This window comes from Sceloporus occidentalis, unplaced genomic scaffold (assembly GCF_023333645.1).
Source record: "Sceloporus occidentalis isolate IW3139 unplaced genomic scaffold, rSceOcc1.0.p SCAF_4, whole genome shotgun sequence".
Lineage (NCBI taxonomy): Eukaryota > Metazoa > Chordata > Lepidosauria > Squamata > Phrynosomatidae > Sceloporus > Sceloporus occidentalis.
In genome coordinates, this window is record NW_028316984.1 from 134,762,937 (window position 1) to 134,781,012 (window position 18,076).

An 18,076-nucleotide genomic window follows, 5' to 3' on the forward strand; every position below is an offset into this window, starting at 1 on the left:
AAGGGCTCAAGCTTGACTGAGGCTTGCATCCTTCCGAGGTCGCTAAAATGAGTGCCCAGATTGTTGGGGGCAATTAGCTTACAGCTGTAAACTGCTTAGACACTGTAAGTTCAGTATGAAGCGGTATATAACTGAAGCTGTTTTTGTGTGAGTGTACCCCTTCCAGCTTCACTGTGGTGGCAGCTTTGTCTTGAGGAGGAGGAGGAAGCCACCATTACAACAAAAGGGAAGGGTGAGCGCACCCTTTGGCTGCCTCTACCTCTACCTCCCCAGTAGCTCCCCAGCAGCACCCCCACACTGAGTGATACCACTGATTCACATATGTAAGAATTTACAACCGATCTGCTAAACAAACACATTTGCTTAATGTGATTATATGAGAAAATTGAGCTTTTCTTGTTACAGACTTTGAGTCACCTTGGTGCAGAATGTAGTTTATATACTAAAACAGAGTACACAGAACACTAACGTCACTCCAACCAGCTATTCAAATGAACTCCCCTGGGTCTAAGGAGCTCCCCTAGCCCTAACCTACTTTAAGGAATTAACAAAGGTATAAATTCTAGTACCAAGTAAATGTGATAAAGGGGGAAATAGTTTTGTATCATATTCATGGAATTTTCATAGGACTAAAATCACATAAATAACTGGCCAAGTTGCCACATCATCACATATCAATAATCCTTGTACCTTTTCTGGCCTGTTTATAAATTGTTGCCCTGAGAGCTGTGAGGAGAGAATGACCTGAAAGAAACAAGCAACATCAGAAAAGGAGTCCCCTGAATATACACACTTGTATTTTCATCATTTCAGTGTTTCGCTGGTTTAGCCACAGTAAATTTCTTTAGTAGGAGGTACACAACAGAAACAAAGCCTATAAAGCTGCCCACATACCGTATTACAACAATCTGTTGAACATGCCAGTAAAGAAGAAAATATTATCTCTCTGTGAAAGCCCATGGTATCACAGGCTAAGGACAACTAGGTTTAACATATATAACTTAACATTTATTGTACTAGCCGAAGGCCATGACAAAATGAGCTTATCAAAAAACATAAAACATTTAAAATTTAAAACAAAAGGCACAGAATACAAAGGACAAAAATGTCCCAATATTTAATGTGCGGTTAAAAATAGTTAATTGTTAAAAAGGACAAAAGGAAAAAGAGACACCTTTCCTGGGTATTAGTAAACATATATGATATAATCATGGCGTCTCCATGGCAATTTATGGCAATTTTGTTTAACTCTCTCTTCCTAATCTTTTTTGCAGCCATGGCAAAAAGAGCCACTCTATGTGTTACATAGTCATTGATGTCACTCAAAAGGAATTGGACCAAATCAACAGTAGAGCTCCTACAACTAGGTAGGTAGCAATAGTATTTACATTTCTATACTGCTTAATAGTGAACTTGGAACTACTAAGCGATTTACAATCTGTAAGGCAGCTTTCCCCAACAAGCTGGGTATGCATTTTACAAACCTATGAAAGGATGGAAGGTTGAGTCAACTTTGAGCCCTGGGATTGAATTCACAACCCTGTGGGTGCAGCACTGGCATTTAACCACTGCACCATTAGGTACTTTCAGTTCATCACTCATGTTCTTTGTTTGCATGCTAGGTCAGTAGTGTAGTTGTAATCCAGAAGTGGGAATCATGTATCTCTTTGTATGTTATTCAGCTGCAAGTTTCAGTAACCATAGCCAGCACAGGAAGTAGTGAGGAAAACCTGGAATTGCAGTACAACATCTAGAGGGTTGTACAATTTGTACCCCTGCTGAAGTTAAACAACTTTAATTATTATGAAGCACTTTCATTAGACAATGCCTACCTGACCATGCAGCAAAACTTTACTCTTATGTGCAATGGCCTTCCGTTTCAGAAGGTACTATTTATGCTGGTCAAGGGCTCATAACTCTCTTGAGCACCTGCCTCAATCAATATTTAATTCTATTATTATTATTATTATTATTATGCTTTATTTATATAATGCTGTAGATTTGCACAGCGCTGTACATACAAACAATAAAACAGATACGAGTAAACCTGCCCATGATGTACAATCTAAGAAATAGTAGCATAATACATATAAATAATATATAACAATACAGGAAAGGGGTCAATAAAACAGGTAACAAATTAAAAATGTCAAATAGCAAATAATAGTCACGCAATGCCTGGGAATTCTGCAGGAGTTCTCTTTCTGAAAATTCAAAACACAGAAACCACCAGAGTTTGATAGCTCTGATTCCTCTCATTTTAAAAAACTGACACATGGAAGTTCTGCATCCTATGTTATTTTTGTAAAGTAAAAAGCATATTCACAGGGATTGCGATGAAGGTAATCCTTAAATATTCACTCCTTTTCCTGCTAGTAATGAAGGAAGAGATTATTTATGGAGTGCTACTTATGCAGCCACCCAATGGAGAGCAATCAGCAACACTACTTTTCTAACAGGGACAAGCAATGTCACCCACTTCAAATGCCCGGTCCTGTCCCCATGGTTTCCCACCCTCCCCAAATGTGTACTGGACATTGAACAAACCCATTAAGAATGTTCCCAAAGGCCCACAAAGAACCTTTATTCTCCTCCCAATTGTGTCCTGCTCTTTTCACCTCTCTACAGAAAATATTTCTAAGCTACTGAGTGTACACGTGTGTGTGTGGGGGGTGTCATCCCTAGGGCTTGGGGGAGGGCAAAACAGGCAGAGAACTCTTCTTAGTGTGTTTCATGATCTGTTCCATTACCACAATCCTCCCATCACCATATTTCCATTTGGAATACCAAACACTACAGAGGAGACAAGGAGGTGAGAATTGCTTCTCCCTTGCCCTTTTTCATAGCACAGAGATCCTTTTCACAAGGCTCTGGTAGCTTGTGTTGAAGCTGAACCCCTTAGCAGCACAAATAAACTAATGAACAACACAACACATTGAACAAGTGGCAGAAGGACCAAAGGGCATGAATCAAGCAGTCTCCAGACATAGCTTAACAAGCTGCTCAGATACAACAGAAAGACAAATAAGGAAACCCAGAGAGACATGGACAAACTAGCTCTCTATCCTTATTCTGATTGTTGTTCATTTTTCTTATTCAAGTGAGGACTAGAACAATAACAATTCATCAATCCCGTCTATATGTCCCCAAACATTGTGAAAATGCACAAACTCTTTACTTAGGGGGAAGAAATTAGAGACTCCAGGCGGTTTTCCAGTATTGGCAAATAACTGCCAATCAAGCCTTCAGTCCCAGCTTTTTTTTCTGATAAAAGTACATTTAATTATATTCTATAAGGAAATGTACAACCATTCTTGAGAGCCAGTATGGTATAGTATTTTGAGCACTAGAGTACAACTCTGGAGAAAGGGTTTAAATCCCGGTCAGCCATGGAAACCCACTGAGTGACTTTGGGCAAGTCATCCTCTCGGCCTCAGAGGAAGACAAAAGCAAACCCCCTCTAAACAACCCTGGCCAAGAAATCCACATAATAGTGTTAGGGATGATGGGAGTTGCAGCTCTTCTCCTGGCTTTCACTCTCACCACCCTTGGTCAGCGGAAGAACAACCAGTTTGACCAGTAGCTCTGAGAATTGGCTGAAGATGTCTTCCAATCTTCTCTGGAGTCTGCTGGCTCTTGTTCAGCTTTCAAGACACCAGTCAACACTGTAGTCTTCTTAAAAAGATCTACTTTTATTCTACTATATACACTATGCACAATTCACAACTCACACTACTATACTCCTCAATACCCACACTACTATACTCCTCAATACCCACAAAAAGTATTGCCATACATTATTGTTTATATAGACATTTGTCTCTCTATTCATTATACAGTTGCCACCTCCTGGGCGTGTACATACATTATGATTGACATACCATACTTGGCTCAATCTAGACCTCACATTGCATCATACATTACTGTCCACTCAATGACTCTCAGGTGATATCAATTTGCACCTTTTCACTTTGTCATTGCCTCATATGTCCTTGGCTTTCAGGACCTTCTAATTACATTACTTGCAACACCTGTGTGACAATTCAATAACTTTTGCTGTGTCATGTTACTTTCAAATACATTCATATACATATTATATTTCTTGTGACTATATATCCCATGTGGCTTTTTTCCTGACAATCCCCTCCGAAATAGAATATTGTATGTGAATTATATTGTCATTCCAATCAACTGAGACAATCTCTCGTGTTTTTCAACTGTCAAAGCCTTTGTAAAAATGTCTGCTATGTTGTGTTGTGTCTCTATGTACTTTAACTCTATTTCTCCTTTCTGGACCATTTCTCTTACGTTCTGGTATCTTACACCTACGTACTTTGTTCTGTTTTTCAGACTTTCTGTTTCTGCCATTGCTATACAGGACTGCGAATCTTCATGAATTTCTACAGGAATTTTAAAGCTTTCATTCAAATCAATCAATAATTGTTCTATCCACTGTACCTCATTTGTGACTTCATTCAAAGCTGCGAACTCAGCCTCACTAGTGCTCAATGCTACGTTTGTCTGTTTTCTACTTCTCCACACAATGGGACTTTCGCTGTATCTTATAATCATTCCAGTCACTGACTTTTTGTCCCCTGATTCCGAAGCAAATGAACTATCTACATAACAATCCAAATCAGCATTGCTTTTTCTAATTATCAACCTCTTGTCTATGGTTCCTTTCAGATACCTAATCAAATGTTTCACTGCTGTCCAATCCTCAATTCTCGGGTCGTTTACTCTTCTTGCCAAAACATGAACCGCGTACGAGATGTCTGGTCTGGTATGGCTAGAAATAAACTGTAAAGATCCAACAACACTTCTAAACAATCTTTTATCCTCAAAAGCTCTTGTAACTTCCTCTGACACAAAACTTGTAGTCATCGGAGTTTTCACAACCTTTGCACTCTGTAAACCACATTTCTCAATTAACCTTTCAATTTTCTTGCTTTGACTCAGCAAACAATGCCCTTCTTCAGTCCATTCTACATTTATCCCTAAGTAAGACTTCAACATACCTAAATCTTTCAACACAAATTTCTTTGACAATTCATTTTTCACCAACTCAATTTCTTTCTTTGATTTGGCTGCAACGCACAAATCATCCACATAGATCAACAAAATTACATCTCCTTTTGTGTATACACAAGCATCTGCAACACTTCTCTTGTAACCTAACTTCTCCAATTCATCATTGATGCATATATTCCAAGCTCTTGCACTTTGCTTGAGACCGTACAATGCTTTCTTCAACCTGTATACATTCTGACTACCACCTACTTCAAAACCTTGAGGTTGCTCCATGAAAATTTCTTCTTCTAAATTGGCATTTAAATAAGCCGTCTCAAAATCAAAATGCTCTACAATCAGATCTCTCTTTCCTGCAACTGCTAATACCATTCTTAAACTCTCTGCTTTTGCGGTTGGAGAAAAAGTTTTGTCATAATTTTCAAACTGTTCCTGTGAAAAGCCTTTTGCTACCAACCTTGCCTTATATTTCACACTACCATCAGGCATGTCTTTCCTTTTATAAACCCACTTGCAACCAATGACTTTTTTATCCTTGGGTCTTCCTACTATTTCAAAAACATCTTTCCTTTCTAAGCAATCAAATTCACACTCCATTGCTTCACACCACTTCTCCTGTTCCTCTTTAGGAAAATTTTCTATTTCAGCAAAACTTTCTGGTTCTTCAAAAACCAAACAAGCTTTTGCATTGGTCACCACAAATCTGTCAGGAGATTTTCTAGTTCTTTGACTACGTCTAGGTACTAACTCTGTTGTTCTGCCTCTCTCTTCCTCATCTCTGTCTACACTGGAAGTTGTGGCTTTCTTACTGAATCTCTTGTCCTCTGTCATGCGTGTGGTTTTTGGTCTGGACATTTCACTATCTGAGGAGCTATCACTGCTACTCGTGGATGGTTCTTCTGGTTTTACTATAACCCCTCCATTTCCTGGAGATGCTTGGCTTTGGGTCTGAGTCTCTGCCTCACTTGAGTTGCCTAACTTCACAAACACTTCCTTATTTGCATGGAGTTTTTCCCAACCAGCATATCTTTCAAAATTGGCAGATCTCGAATGTCTCACTTCTTTTCCTCCTAAATAGAATTTGTAACTGTTTCCAGAATACCCCAAAAACATCATTCTTCTACTCTTGGGTTCACCTTTGTTTCTAAAGCATGCAGGTGTGTACACATATGCATATTGACCAAAGATTCTTAGGTATTTAAAATTAGGAATTCTACCATATAGAACTCTATAAGGAATATCATCTATTACTGAATGATAGAGTCTATTGGTTATGTGTACAGCTGTCAAAACAGCTTCACCCCAAAAATTATCACTTACACCCGCGTCAGCCATCATACAAGCAGTTAACTTTTTGATTTCTTGAATCTTTCTCTCTGCAAGCCCATCCTCACTAGGACATGCAGGATTTGTTGTGTGGTGTGTTATGCCAACCTTTTGAAACCAATAAAACAATTCATTAGATAAAAATTCCCCGCCTTTATCAGTTATAATTGTGTCTACTCTGAAATCAAATTTTCTTTCAACCATTCTTATCCAAGATTTTAAGCTTTGCCCAGCGTCTGACTTATTTTTCAGTATTCTGACAAATGTAAATCTAGTGTATCTGTCCACAATTACCAAATAATACTTGCAACCTCCTATAGATAAACAGTTTGCGTGGGCAACGTCAGCATGTACAAATTCAAAAGGTCTTCGTGCAATTCTTTTTGTCTTTTTTGCTACAGGATATGACTTAATTTTCACTTGACTACAAATGGTACAATCCAAATGATTTTTACAGTCTGCCACTCTCAGATCAGGGCACATACTGATTAGGTTCTTTAAGCATTTAAAGCTTGCATGACCAAATTTTCTATGTAACTCATGTATACAATCCTTGTGTAACGGAACATTATCAACATTGTTTACATTCTCTACTTTGTAATGATCAACATTTTCCTCTAGAAAATAAAGCTTATCTTTCTTTAGCCCTATTCCGCAAAGCTCACCATTTAACTTTATCTTGCAAAAATTCTTTTCAAAAATTACAGTGTAGTCCTGGTCTGTTAATCTACTGACTGATAATAAATTGTTTTCCAACTCTCTCACATGTAGCACATTATTAAATTCTTGTTTTAACCCCGGAATGTAAACAGATCCCATTTCTTTTACTGAACTTACTTCATTGCCATTAGCTAGAATTACTGCATTAATATTGGCAGATTTCCTATTTTCAATCAACTCAATGTCATTACACATATTACTAGTTGCACCAGAATCTATTAACCATTTAGAATCTTTTCTATGTTTCTCTTTTATCATTGTTGCACGTTCCTTCTTGTTGTAACTGCCCCTGAAAAATGTCGGCTTGTTCTGTCTCTGTTGCTGAAAGTTCCGCGTCTGCGGTCTGTTATCTCTCTGTCTGTACTGGTCAGCAGCCAATTGTTGACAGTTTCTGTGCAAATGTCCTGCCTTTCCACAGTGGTAACAACGTCGTTTTTCTCTCACGGGAGCTGCTGCTTGGTGTTCTCTTAACTCAGGAGCCTGGTGCAGTCTTGGTGCCGATTTCTGTGAGTCTTCTTTTTCAGACAATCTTCTCTGATTTTCCTCCAAAATTCTTGCTACTATTAAGTCTCTGCTTAGTTCAGCCTCAGGCAGATTCTGAAGACTGTTAGTGATGGAGTCCCATGAACTGTCTAAAGACTCTATTAGGATGTAACATTGCTGTTCTTTGTTTATTTGGACACCTCTTAATTCTGCCTCCACAAACAGGTTTTGCATTTTCTTTAAATGTTCAATCACACACTGTCCCTTAGTCATCTTTTGTCTATAGATTCTTTTAGACCAAAGCATTTTGGCAAAAGCTGTAGTTGGAGTATGTAGCCTTTCAAGAGTCTCCCAAACTTCTTTTGCGGAGCCCTTATCTCTCACATCGTTTATCATGTCCTCCTCGAGCATCAAATACAAGCATGCTTTTGCCTTGCTATCTCTTTCTTTGGCGGCTGCACTTGCATCGGCTGTTAGCCCCGTCTCGACTGTGGCCCATAAACCTTCTTTAATCAGTAGTGACTGTGCATAAACTTTCCAGGTGGAGTAATTGTGGGAGTTCAACTTGCTAAACTTCAACACTTCCATCTTATCTTGTGCAGTGACTCAATTTGGCAAAGTCCTTCCTGAGTTTGCACAGCTGCCTCGTCTCGGGCTTTTCCAAAACACAAAACACTTCACTCACGAGCTTACCAGTGCAGCGTACACAGCTTGCTCTGATCGGTCGTCCACAAAACTTTCTTTCTCTTCCAGGAAAGTTCAGTTTCTGTGGATGCTGGGTGTTCCAGTAACTGGCGCTGGGCCCGTAACCCTTGTTAGGGATGATGGGAGTTGCAGCTCTTCTCCTGGCTTTCACTCTCACCACCCTTGGTCAGCGGAAGAACAACCAGTTTGACCAGTAGCTCTGAGAATTGGCTGAAGATGTCTTCCAATCTTCTCTGGAGTCTGCTGGCTCTTGTTCAGCTTTCAAGACACCAGTCAACACTGTAGTCTTCTTAAAAAGATCTACTTTTATTCTACTATATACACTATGCACAATTCACAACTCACACTACTATACTCCTCAATACCCACACTACTATACTCCTCAATACCCACAAAAAGTATTGCCATACATTATTGTTTATATAGACATTTGTCTCTCTATTCATTATACAGTTGCCACCTCCTGGGCGTGTACATACATTATGATTGACATACCATACTTGGCTCAATCTAGACCTCACATTGCATCATACATTACTGTCCACTCAATGACTCTCAGGTGATATCAATTTGCACCTTTTCACTTTGTCATTGCCTCATATGTCCTTGGCTTTCAGGACCTTCTAATTACATTACTTGCAACACCTGTGTGACAATTCAATAACTTTTGCTGTGTCATGTTACTTTCAAATACATTCATATACATATTATATTTCTTGTGACTATATATCCCATGTGGCTTTTTTCCTGACAAATAGAGTCCCCATATGTCAGAAATGACTTGAAGGCACACGAAGAAGAAGAAGAAGAAGAAGAAGAAGAAGAAGAAGAAGAAGAACCATCAGTCACTCTTAACCAGCAGTCTATATGCAAAGTCTGCAAATAATATCTCCAACTTTACATGCTTTAATTAAGGAAAACTTTGGGGTCTTTGCTCTGACCATACCAAACCTAGTGCATTTTTTCAGTTCCTCAAAAAAATTAATTTATTGATCAAAACCAAGGTCTATCTAACCATCTGCTCCATTTCCAGCAATAGTCAACCAAAGGACTCCAGGTGTGCTCATAAGGTAGAACATGCTACTGCTTGTCTTGTCCTATGTTTTGTTTCCAGTGCCTGACATACAGATATGGTTTCTGTACACAAAGCTAGATGAGTGAATAGGTGCCCAAGCAGACTTATCATCATCTTTTTGTTATGTTCGTAACAGGTAGGCAAATCAGTGCCTTTTTGCTCCCGTTGTCCTTGAGGATATTTTGAACAACAGTTCCTACCAACCCTGCCACAATTGCCAAAAATCAGGATTACACATTATAGAGCTTGTAGCCCAATTTTTCTGCAAGACAATTTGTCCATCCTTGGTATATATGTTTTTCTAACATGAGACCATACTGAAGAAGAGAAAACATTTTAACTGCCTATCATTTTAAATGTCCCAGTTCTCTGCAGTTCCTGGGGATGGCTGGTTTGTGTCTTTTAGGTAATCTGGTACAGACTGTTCTCTGCAAACTTGTGTCTGTTGTTTTTGTCAGTTACTTGATGTTCTTCATAAATTAAGAATGAAATTAAGAATGAACATTCTTAATGGTGTTGAACATTCTAATGCAGTGCTAGTCAAAGTGGAGGTCCATGGACTGCTGCTGGTGTGCAAGCAATCGGCTACCAGTTCGTTGAGAGTTCTGATGAAAGAATGAAAGTGCTGTAGACACTTGGAACAAATACAGTACAGGTCCTCAGAACATGAGAGAGAGAAAGCTGCATGTTCCCCACATGAGACAGCTTGAAAAGCACTGTTCTAGAGCAGGATGAACGTAACCTGCACCCTGTTTCTGTGAGTGACTGTATGTTAAATATGACAAGAGCAAGTTCTAAAGCTGACAAAGGGTTAAGGTCAAGCTAATTCATACTAGTAGCCTGAGAGCTTTGTGTCTGTACTGTTCTATGTTGGACTCAGATTCTTGTTTTAATTGGGTTCTGTTGCAGTTAATTCATCAAGCTACTATTAAAAGCACACACACAAATGTAGACTAAATGGACAGAAATCTATTCAACGCAATTCAATCTGGCCAGCCAAATCTCATGATTTGCTGGAATGCCCCTTTCCTTGCCTGCCCAGCAGGATGCCCAAAAATGGCGTGTGAACATTTCCCTCTGTCCCTGCTGCAGCATTAAAATGAACAATAGTCTCTGCCAGTGTTATTCATCTCCTCCTGTTGCCAGACTTGTTTTGTTCTCACTTGTCCCCTTTCACCTTATAGGGAGGGGTTTTTAGGACTAAATAACAAACAAACATATATTTTCAGGAATGAAGATGATGATGATTATTATTATTAATTACTATTGCCATTATTATAATGTGAGATTAAGAGACAAGAACCAGCCTTCCTCCATCACACAGTATAGAGAAAACAGAAACCTCAAAAGAAACCCCCTAAAGTTCTCAGGCCCTAGCTGACCTGTTCCATTCCACAACTGGTCTGTCTGTTTGAGAAAGTGCAGAATTTGCTGGAGAGTGAGGGTCATGGGGGAACAAAACTCTTTTCTTCTTTAGGAAGTTGGGACTATAATTGCTGAGAGGCAGCTTCCTGGTGGAAATCAACATGGATCCCAGCTCATACTCAGTGTTGTTTTGTGTGCAGGCATGTGGCCTTTCATCCTCTCCCTCTTATTCATTTCAGATCATTGAGAGAGAAGTAGGACATAAGCACCAAGCCACCAACAGTTCAATGGTACTCTACCCCTACCAAGTGGCTCATATAAAAAGACAGTTGCTACAACACAAAACTAAACAGGAAAGGAAAGGAAAAAAGCAGAAAAGAAACACATTCAAATATGACCCTCTGCATCAAACCCTACAAATGGGAGGTGTTACTCTTGTGATCAGTCATCAGCTATTAGTCCAACAAGAAACAAGCTCTGCAAGCTGGTCATCCATACTAGAAAGGGTGGCAATGCAGAAAGACAAATACACACACATACACCAAGGTAACGTGGACTGCTGAATGCATCTTCTAAGAACCAAAACACATATTATGTGCAAAGTTGTGTAGCCAGACTCTGATGTCCCCTACAGTCCTGAAAAAAATATTCTCCAGTTTAGTGCCTTGTAGATGTTTTAACCTACAATTTCCAGCATCCCTGGCCACAGGCTAAGCATGCTTAGATTTAAGGGAAATATCCAAAACATGAGGAGGGCCTCATGATGGAGAAAAGCACCCTAAACTATAAGTGACAGGAAGGGAGCCATCATAGAGAGAAGCTGCTAAGCCAGGGGGGCTGGGTATCTATTAACTGCTGTCTACAACAAAGAGAAAGAAACAAAAGTGGCTGAGGTGAAAATAGCCATGCAGCAGGAGAAAGGATTTTCTTATTCTTCAGTCTACCATACACTTGTGCTAGAAAAAGAAAACCTGAAAACTAACATTACAACTCTACTAGGTGCTCATCATTAACTACACAAGGTCAGAACTTGCAGAGATCGTGACTTCTTTTAGTATTCATGGTAACTTGAAATGAGATTGGGCAATTACGTTGCCAGCAAATCACACAAAAACAACAACAGACACACTATGTTTTAATGTACAAATTCATATGCTTCCGATCCATTTTTCATGAACTAATCCATCAAACATAGGAAAAAACACTAACTACTTTAGAAAAAGAATCCTACTTTTGGCATTGGGAATTACATAGCTATTGATTTCTAATGCTTCACATCTGGCTTTCTAATATAGAAAATAAATATAGTTATCTCAAAGAACAAAAAAAGAAAGGCATAACCTATCTTGTATCTCAAGAATTGTGGATGAAAGGGGGAAGTGAAGAGATCTAGAGAGGGCAGTAGTTGACAACAACAGTGGAAAAGTGGACAAGAATATAAACATTTGGCTCTTGTCTATGCCTGACTGTCCCAATTTCTTTTACTGTGTCTTCTATGCTCTAGTCTTGCCTAGGCTCACAAAAAATCCAGGGCATCCATCCAAGCAGAAATCAACATCGCTAAAGGCCAAGAAACAAACTAAACCCTGAGCTATTTGAAGTGTTATCTCTCTAGTATGCTTGGACACTTCACTAATAGACAACCTTTGAAGTTTGTCTAAATGCCTGGGTTGGGGAGAGAGAGTTACATACAAGGCAAGACTGAGGACAAGGCCTTTACATGCTAGGTATTTAGGCCACCAGACTCTAGTGCATCTTCCAACTGCTCATGATTCTTGGCTGAGAACAGAAGGAGATCCTAATGCACTTGACCAGAAATGCAATATTGCAGCAGGTAACTGAAAGATCAGCGACAAGCACTTTAGGGACTTAAGACGTTAATTTCAGATGTAACACTAAACCATAGTTTAGCATAACAAGAATGAACCTAGGTGGACAATTCTGCAGTATTTCAGAATTCAGATAAGGGATACTCAATGCTATTTAGATTACAGTTAACTAGCCTAACCTTAAGATCTCAAAATGAGATGTAATATAAAAGAAATTCAATACAATATATCTTTACCATCATTTTAAAAATGTGAATTTAACATAATAGCAAATAGATAGTAGTAGTAAAACAAATAACAGGAAAAAAAATTAGTCTGAAGAACCATTCCTCAACAATCTGGACTACACCAGTAATATCTCTTTTTCTCTCATCTAGACTGAAGTTCAGTTCATTCCACTTTGTGTGTGTATGTGAATGTGTGGATGCGTCATCAAGTCATTTGTCAACTTATGACAACCCCATGCATGAATTTCATAGTTTTCTTAGGTGAGGAATATTCAGAGGTGGTTTTGTCAGCTCCTTCCTCTGAAATATAGCCTACAGCACCTCAAATGGGATCTGGTGCCTTTAGGGTATTTAGGCAGGACTCACCATCATCTACCCTACAGTCTGTTCCTGACAACTACTCAGGGATTCTACTGCCTTGGGGATAATGACGAAAAAGAGCAGTTGGTACCTCACTTCAAATTTCTGAGCAACCTCCCATAGAAGCTTAATTTATATGCTGAAAAGAATGTGGAATAAGACAGAACCTTGCAGCACCACTAGAGACATCTCATAATTGATGGAGAAATAGTATCCTAGAACAACCTTCCGCCAGATTCCCACCATGTTGGGCCACTGCCAAGCAGTCTCACTGACAGCTCGCTCTAGTAGACATTTTACAAACTAAAATGGGTCTAGCAAATATACCCAAGCCAAAAGAACCTGTAGCCAAATGATCACCACCCACTTTGGCTCAAAATGACAACATCTGAGCCGGGTCTGTAATTATCCATATCTAGAGAGAGCTCATTTCCATTAGAAGTGGCCTAACCACTATCTCCTTAAGAAAATAGAAAATCCTCCCCTTCTCAATGTGACATTTACTTCCAGTAACAAAATCAACTAGCATTCCTTTGCTGATTTTGAAAAGGAATCTAGAGAACATATTGTATGCTGAATAGCTGAAAGGAACTTAGCCTGGGGCCATGGGTAACTGAAATTCATCCAAAACAACCAGATAAGATCACTTCCTGAACTCATTCAAAGGTGTATAAGATGTAGCACATGGAAGCAAATTTACCAGAGAACTCTTTTATAAGCATGATGCTCCAGGCATAATTGCTCTGTACTTTCTGGTTAAGGCTTTGATCTAAGAAAGCTTGCTCACCAGAAAAGCTTAATTGGGTGGTGCTATGCTGGTGTAACAGCACTGGTGAAATAAAAACACTTTGCCACTACTATACCCATAGAGCAATTATCATATGGGCTCCAGTCTCTATTTGATATACTCATTCCTGCCATTTTATTGCCATCTACTTCTCAGACTGAAGAACTGCATGGAATCTAGTTAGAATGGCAGGGCACCTAGGTACCAACAAATTTTAGTGGAAAAGCCAGTGTGGTGTAGTGGTCTGAATGGTCAACTAGGACTCTGGAGACCGGGATTTGAATACCAATCAGCCATGAAAACCCAGTGCATGACCTTGGGCAAGTTACACTCTCTCAGCCTTAGAGGAAGGCAATGGCAAACCCAGACTGAAGAAATCCTACTAAGAAAATCCTGTTATAACTTTACCAGAAGGAAGACTTAACTTGAAGGTACATCACATAGTACAGTGAGATGGGGAATCTAAGGTTGCTAGGTCTGATGTAAAGTATTAATTAATTTCATCTGGTCTGTGCTGAAAATGCCCCCAACACACATGCATTCTCAAGGGATGCATTTCAAAGAGCAGATCTAGACTGCTGACAGCTCCAGTATTTTTCTTTTCAGGTGAACTGCCAAATGAGGGCTGCAGAATGCCCACTTTCCAAGTGTTTCTCCTGGGACAGTGAGTTACCCAGTATTAAGTAGACTTCTGCCTGGAGATGGAAGGCTTTGAAAGACCAGTAAAATGTCTGGTTAAGTGTTGCTGCTGGAAAGTGTCTGACACCCAAGAGAAAGAGAAAAATAGCAGAGAAAGAAAAAATAGTCTGGCAAAAACCGAAGAAAGGCATTAGTGAGCAGGATGAAGGCTGCAGCCGCCACTGTCACCCAGTGAGGCCCAAGCCCTGACGCAGGCTCACTGTTGTCATGGCAGCCATTAAGCTCTAAGATGGGGGCCTTGGCAGGAATACTGAAATGTCCAAGAAATAAAAACTGGAGGACCCCATCACCAAGTCTGATACCACCCCTACCTGCTCCATTGGGAGATGGCTAGCCTGCAAGATGGGGTCACATTAGCAAATCCCTAAGCTTGTTTCATCTGTGCAGCACTAGGTACATGCACCAAAGCAGAACGTTCTGACAAATGGGGAGACTTGACAAATAGGGAAACTGGTGAGACAGACATACATCACTGTCAATTTTCCTCACCTTCTCCTTCTTCCCTTTGTACTGACTTCATCCAACCAGTGCCACTCATGCAGAATCAGATCCCGTATGGCAATCATTATCTTAGAAACAGACATTGCTATTAATTAACAATACCCAAGGGGAAGTTAGGCAATTTACAAATACCCAGAAATCTGAAGGTTGGGTAAAGTTTAGAGCACTGTGGATTTAGAGCTGCTTTGCTGGAGTCCACAAAGTTAGCTGCATTATCTTAGAAGCTATGGGGAAAATCCTGCCAAGTCTGTCACAGTGGCAGCCGCTTCTACAAGCATTATGACCATAAAAATACAAGACTATACAAACAAAATCCACTAAAAGAAATTTTGCTTGTAAAAACAAATACAAAACAGTTTGTCAAAGAAATAAAGTGTTTTTCTATTCATTTGTAACTGTTGAGCATTAGTAGATGTTTGTACAAATAATTTTTTAAAAATGGGAAGGGGGCAAAATCATGCAATTCATTGTCACAAAAGAAAATGTTATGAGAAGGCAGAGGGAACTCTTCCCAATTCATTGTCAGATCTTGTTTTCACCAGTTCTTCAAATCAATCTCCCTTTGCGATTTACTGGTATAGCAGGACCAGTGAAGTGAACTCTCTATATAAACTGTCCTAATCTTACACATTAATAAAAGCATGTAAGCTACACATTACTTTATTTCCAATAGATACAGACAGCATAAAGGAATATAGTGCCTATCTGCCTCTATGAACTTCCCCTGTTTAAATACAATAGTTCATCTTTCTGATATTTCATCCTGTAATGCTTGTAAACAGATGCCAGGGACCCACAAATGTACTCCTTGAAATCAAAACTACCAGAGGAGCAATTTTTTACTTGGTTTGAATTTAAGAGCTGATGTTCCCAAAATCTCTATTATGTTTTGCAAGAAGATTTTCAAATGGCAGACCTTTAGTGAACTCATAAACAGACTGCCAAGTTTCAGGTTATGTGCCTGGACAGAAAATATGCCCCAAAGGTATTTAAAGAGAAAGTGTTTGATCTGGTTTTATAGAGGGTGTAAAAAAATCAATATGCTCTCATGTTTTGTTCTGTTTTGAGAAAATAAAGTTCTAGATTCATGTACATTTGTGAGGTTTTGGTAAATTGCTGTTTCTGAGTTCCTATCTGTAACAGAAAGCAACAGAAAAATTCTTCAAACAGCAACATTTTATTCTATACGCACAGTTACCCACAAACACATTCTTAACTCCTTTTAATTTTTCTTTTAAAAGCTGCTAAAAGTTTTCTATGGCTTCATCCATACTGCAGGAATAATCCAGGTCGACACCACTTTAATTGCCCTGGCTCAAAGGTATGGAATACTGGGAAGTGTAGTTTTGTGTGACATTGAGTCTTCTCTTTCAGAGAGAGCTCTGGTGCCATAAGGAACTCCCATTCCCAGAATTTCATAGCATTGAGCCAGGGCAGTTAAAGTGGTGTCAACCTGGACCATTTCTGCAGTGCGGACGCAGCCAAAGTGAACAAAAATGCCCCAATTGTGTTGCTCCATTTTGCAGAAATTGCAGTTTCTCTCTTTTGTTTAGTTTGTAATATTGTATTTATTTATTTAATTTTCTCAAAGCTGGGACTCAAAGAGGCTTAAAAAATAGAGCTGCAGTCAAAACTCATATAGTCCAAAACATATAAAAAGTTAATATTAAATGCCATTAATCTATCTATAGAATTAAAAAAACAGCTGAAACATGTCTCATCTGTATAAAAAGTATATTGTCCATTAAAAGGCATACTAATAAAAGCCTTTCCTTGCATGAAACTGTCAGTTAACAAAAGCCAATTAGAATGTCTTCACCTACTGTAAGGACAAGGAAGGAGACAGTCTAGCCTTTCTATGAAGGCTAGAATCTAGGAACAGCCACCAAGAATCAGATAGACAGTTGTATACACAGGTTTAGGCAGCCAGAGTTGTGTAGTGGTTTGAGTGTTAGATTATGATTCTGGATAACAGGTTTCGAATCCCAGCTCTGCCATGGAAACCCACTGAGTAACCTTGGCCAAGTCACACTCTCTCAGTCTCAAGAGGATGGCAACGGCAAACTCCTTCTGAAGAAACTTGCCCAAAAAAAACCATGATAGATTCTCCTTAGTGTCTCCGTAAGTTGGAAACAACTTGAAGGCATACAACAACAACAACAACAACAACAACAACAACAACTTATAATTAATTGTAATTTATTCAATGTTCTTTAACTCCACCTTCCTAAACTGATTTCCCAACATCCTTCCTCCATTAATCCCTTACCACAAACAGTGTCAGTGAAAGCTTTGCTCTCATCGAAGGTGGGCGTCTGCATCTGATTTCCCAACATCCTTCCTCCATTAATCCCTTACCACAAACAGTGTCAGTGAAGGCTTTGCTCTTCATCGAAGGTGGGTGTCTGCTTAACAAGAAATTGGCTACAGGAAGATATTATTAGTAGACAAAGAGCTCTTGTAGCCTTTGAGACTAACTGAAAGGAAGAGGTCTGTAGCATAAGCTTTCATAGACTGGATCCATTTCATCAGATACATATGTGCAATCTGATGAATACCAATAGCAATAGCAAGTACATTTCTATACTGCTTATCAGTGATCTAAGCATTCCCTTAGCGGTTTACAATGTGTAAACTAATTGCTTGCAACAAGCTGGGTACTCATTTTAGTGACCTATGAAAGGATGGAAGGCTGAGTTAACCTTGGAGCCCTGGGATTGAACTCACAACCTTGTGGCTGCAGTACTGGCATTTAACCACTGTATCACCAGAGCTCCCTTGAAGTGGGAGTGGACCCAGTCTACAAAAGCTTATGTTACAAACTTCTTTTTCTCAGTCTCAAAAGTGCTGGAAGATTCCTTTTTCATACTGACACAGTCTAATACAGTTACGTCTTTCAATATATCTTTAGTAAGTCAGGAGGGCATACAGAAGAACATCTACAGCTCTAATAAAATGAGTGTGTTCTCCT

General features: G+C 39.3%; 1 protein-coding gene across 1 annotated transcript in view; it reads right to left on the minus strand.

Annotated features, from left to right (window-relative positions):
* LRP4 (LDL receptor related protein 4) overlaps positions 1-18,076 on the minus strand; it is a 135,480-nt gene that overhangs the window by 89,226 nt on the left and 28,178 nt on the right. The window lies entirely within an intron of this gene.